This window comes from Asparagus officinalis, chromosome 4, assembly GCF_001876935.1.
Source record: "Asparagus officinalis chromosome 4, Aspof.V1, whole genome shotgun sequence".
NCBI classification, from domain to species: domain Eukaryota; kingdom Viridiplantae; phylum Streptophyta; class Magnoliopsida; order Asparagales; family Asparagaceae; genus Asparagus; species Asparagus officinalis.
Genome location: NC_033797.1, coordinates 4640891 through 4645745, shown reverse-complemented (window position 1 = coordinate 4645745; position 4855 = coordinate 4640891). Strand labels below are relative to the sequence as shown.

Here is a 4855-nt window from a genome sequence, read left to right as displayed (position 1 = left end):
ACATGGTCCTTCAAACGTCACATTAATTTTTAATAACACTTAAATTTTCTCGAAGATATAACATGTGTCAGTTGAGAAACATAAAATCATTGAATTGCGGATGTGATATGGTCATTGTAAAGATTGTCGACAAAAGGTCATACATGCTTGATAAAATAACTCGTAAATATTAACGAAGAGCTTTAGCATTACATACTTAAATGTTTGTTATCTCAAAACCATAAAAGTCAGGAATGTGGGACGCTATAGCAAACCGCGACGTGAGTTCAATCGTCCCCGATTCGCGTGGAACACGACCGATTCACCAACTCCAACAGCCCTATTTAGAATTCAAACTAGATAAAATTTTGAAAAAAAAACAACTCTTTTTTAAAAGAATAAACAACAAAAAAGTGAGAAATTCAGCAAATAAAATATGCACGCATTAATTGCAACATGATTCCCAATGTTCTTTTACCATTGCTGGTATCAACTAGCATATTTTTTAAATTTGACTCTTGCAAAACCTGTTATTCCTACATTTAAACCGAACCTAAATAGTCCCACGTTTCCTGGAGCAGTGTATAAGCCTTACTCCCTTGTACCCGATTCCTAATGAGTGGCGTACCACGCTTCCGTACCCGTCTTGTGAACCGGAATTAACATTCATCAAGTAGTTTTTTTTTTTTTTTTTTTTCAAACCTAGGAAAAGCTTATTTAACTCAACGACCTTAAGCAGAAAGTGATTATCAATAAATTAAGCCAAACCTGTAAAATGTTAGATCAAACAAATTGTAGACAGTAGAAGAGGAAAATTCAAGCAGCCATATTGTAATTAGATTATGCGATAAATAATCTTTCATTTGTAACCTGTAAGATATCTCTATTCAAGTCCAATTTCGTTGTATTTTATCCATTGCATCTCTAGTGTGCAACTTAAGCATTCCCTTATAATCCCTTCCAAGACACCAAGCGTGAAATTGAGGCACGTCACCTACTATAGTTAGCAGCAGTTGAATTTTCGAATGAAAAGTTGAAGATTAGAAAGTCATATTAAGAAACCAGGATCATTCTTCTTTCAGCGACCCCCATAGATTTCCTCCATATATGGAAAACCTACACGCCACTTTCCCTAGTATTACATATGATATGGCTGTAGTCTGTACATTGGGGGATTGATCTTGACTGTTGTTTTTCACTCGTAGGTTGATTGGGGTTGTCTTCTTTCACTGGCTCAGCCTTTTTTCTACTCTTCCTTGCGCATAATTTTTAGCATGAAATGGGACTGGGAAGGCTAATTAGTGTACCAGAGTAAAATGAGAGATTGGGAACTTCAGTGTAGAAACTGGAATAACTTATTGCTTTTGTTTGGAAACTACGATACAAGATCTGTCTTTTTCCTCTTTTGCAGTAAGTAGTTAAATCAGGTTATAGATGTTGAGTTCATGCAATTCGTAAAGTGAACAAAGATTGTTTTTAAATTATCGCTTATCACATGTTCAGCTTATTCCTTTTATTATTGAAAATGTCGTTTATTACTTGTTACCGTCCTTCACAGTTATTCTGATAAAACCCTTGGACCCCGCGTCCAATGTTTCTTATTTTTATTTTGAGAAATTTGGGGATTCGATCACTTTTCAACTGTATTTTCTTCTAAGGTAAGGAAATCCCTTTGCTCTCTACTACATTTATTTACATTTCTTTTTCTTCCATGTTTCCCCTAAAACGAATTAAGAAACAACCAAAGTCCATTCAGTAGTTTTATAGATAATGAAAGATGCATTAATAAATATTTTTCGTAACCACTGTTTAGTTGAGGGAAGAGGTGATTTCTTTGTCCAGCTTAGAGGAGCTAGGAATCCGCAGGAATAACATAATTCCATTTTCTGCAGGTTTATGGAAGCACTTGGCAGTATAATTTTGTGTGACGTTCTAGGATAGAGAAGCTCAAGAGATTGCCAGTTGATGTATAATTGTGTTTCCTCAATGCATCAACAGTGAAGGAAGCAAGAGTTGAATCCCCAGTTTCACTTCGTCTTGCTCTACGAGTTGAATAGCATGTCTCATTTGTGTAATTAATTCATCTAATGCACTTTTCAACTCCCTACTCAAACCATCATTAGACAGAGGAATGTACACTAAATATGATTGGGGTTGCCCTGATGAACACTAATGAGTCTATTGCTGTCTCAATATAAAGATGTTTATATTTCCCCCTTAATCTTTCTCCAACATTGCTATCAATTTTATACATGTTGAGTTCTCCTGCAAATGTTGGAGTAGAGGATCAATGATGCTGCAAGAGACTAATTATGAAGGTTTTAAGATCCTGAAGTCAATATTTTCTTCTTTCTTTTTCCCCCTCACCATAGTTCCTCTCTTTGTTCAACAGTTAGCTTTTGAATATTATCCTCTTATATTGTACGATAATTTTACTCAATGCTTCATGCTATGACACTTAGAACTCAAAAAAAAATTAATTGTTATTTTGTAATTTGTAACCGTAGTTTTAAATTTCTGCAAACTAAAAACATCTACATGTTGGACGTGAGCTGAAACTCGAGAAATTATGTACATACATTACTGCAATTTCGGCTTAAATAACAAAATGATGTATCACATGTGTGCACCATCTGGTAAATCACAACGTTGTTTTGATTGTATATCTTCATGACTATGTGATTGTATACGTTCGTGCCTCCTATCCATAATAATATTTTTAAAGGTTTAAAGTTCCATGTAGCATTATCAGAATGAAAACTAGAATCTCTATTAAATAATATTTTTAAAGGTTTAAAGTTCCATGTAGCATTATCAGAATGAAAACTAGAATCTCTATTAGAAACCATCAAAACTATCTACACGTAGAACTACTTTATATTACTAAAACATTCCCAAGAATCTCATTTTGATGTTAAATTATACTTATCCCCTTGAAAACTTTGTTTCTTTCTTGCTTATGGTCAAATATCTATTACATGTCATTTCTAGCAAGTATTGTAGTCTTATCCAGAAAAACGTTGAATACGCTTATCATCTCTACTAGTGTTGTTATTGTCATAAAAATATGAAATATACAGATAATCTCTCACATTAGCTTATCATCTCTACTAGTGTTGTTATTGTCATAAAAATATGAAATATACAGATAATCTCTCACATTAAACATTAAGTAATACTAAATAACTACTCATTTCATTTTATTATCCTTTAACTCGCTTATGTTGATTTTTTGGATTATTTGCAATTTATATTATGCAAAAAAGGCTTTGAGAGAGAAAAACCGAGATTTAAGGCTTTTAACTATTTTGCGCGAAATTAAAAAAAAAGAGAAAGTTTCAAAGGGAACGTGAGCAGAGTTTGTAGAGGGAAAGCTTCGAAGGACACGTGAGCGGGGAGAAAGTTTCAAAGCGGCATGTGAGTAGGAAGTCCCTTTTATTAGGGTTTTGAGTTTTTCTAAGGATGTGGGCATTACGAATCTGTGATTTTACGAGGATCCCAACTGCACACGATCTTAATAAAATCAGTTAGAGATCGAATCGAGATCGAGACTTTTGCCGGGAATGACATGTTAGACCCTAGAGGGGGGGTGATTAGGGTCTTATGCTAATCTAATCCGATTAAATGCCAATTAAAAACTAATTAACAAGTTATCCTAGCAAGTATGAAATATCACAAGATATATGAGCTAGGATAAGCAATGTAAACAATGAGATATATCCTATATGATAAAATATATGCAAGGATATATAAACAACACAAGGGTAAATAATCTAAACAAGATAGTGGATGATATAGATAATGAGCTAATGACAATGGCGATATAAGATATGAACATAAATATGAATGAACGCCAAAGCACACTCAAACAAGCAATATGATCACGGAGTTCGGACCTTCCGTCCTACGTCTCCGCTCCCCACTCCCGGGGAGAAATCCACTATCACAACCGGGTTTTCTACGTTCACCCGAACAACGTTTACACCTCACAGTATCGGTTTTCAACGCTCACCGAACAACGTCACTCCTCACAATCGGTTTTCTAGTTCACCGAAAACTTTCACCCCACACTCGGTTTCTAGCTCACCGAAAACCTCACAACACACTCGGTTTCTAGCTCACCGAAAACCTAACAATCTCACAATGTAACAAATATAATTTGTTCTCTAATATGGATGAGAACACAATTAAAGCACAACTCAAAGTTACAATCTCTCACCACCCAACTATACTATGTATGTAAATACTAAAAGCTCAATGTGGGTGTGTGTAACAATGAGTAAAATCAAAATCAAACTAAACTCAAATATAAAATCTAGCTTAAGAACAATGATAATCAAACAAGTATATAAATGTAAAGCTAGAGTTTGAGTTTAGAAAACTTCTCAATTTGATAACAAGAGATGGAGGGATGATAGTTGGAAGCTCAAACTTCAATAGATAATCTCCTCAAGCTCTTGTGGAATTTGATTCACAAAATCGAAACACTCAAATGCTTAAAAGCTTATAAACACACTTTAAACAAACTTAAACCCTTGATTAAAACTTTCTTAAACTTGTTTTAAAACTCTCTTAGTTAGTTTGAAAAGACATCAGCAATGGGGTATATATACCCACTAGAAATCTCAGCAAAAACCCCCAAAACAAAATGACCAAAAAGCCCGAGAAAAGTCAGCTCAGAAATAGCCGTTGGAAGTCCAACGGTCACATTGTCGGTCGACCGAAAATCCCGTCGGTCGACCGATGAGAGCAAAAACACGAAGAAAACGTTCTGGACCATCGTCGGTCGACCGGAAATTCTGTCGGTCGACCGATTTGAGCTCTCGGTCGACCGGACCGGTCGACCGATGACTCTCTGGAAAAATACTGACGAATG

General features: G+C 35.1%; 1 protein-coding gene across 1 annotated transcript in view; it reads left to right on the top strand.

Moving 5' to 3' along the window:
- LOC109836416 overlaps positions 1-2200 on the top strand; it is a 3720-nt gene extending 1520 nt beyond the window's left edge. The window contains exon 2 of the mRNA XM_020404309.1: positions 1872-2200. The gene's annotated coding sequence lies outside the window, so the exon portion shown is untranslated. The remainder of the gene's footprint in view (positions 1-1871) is intronic.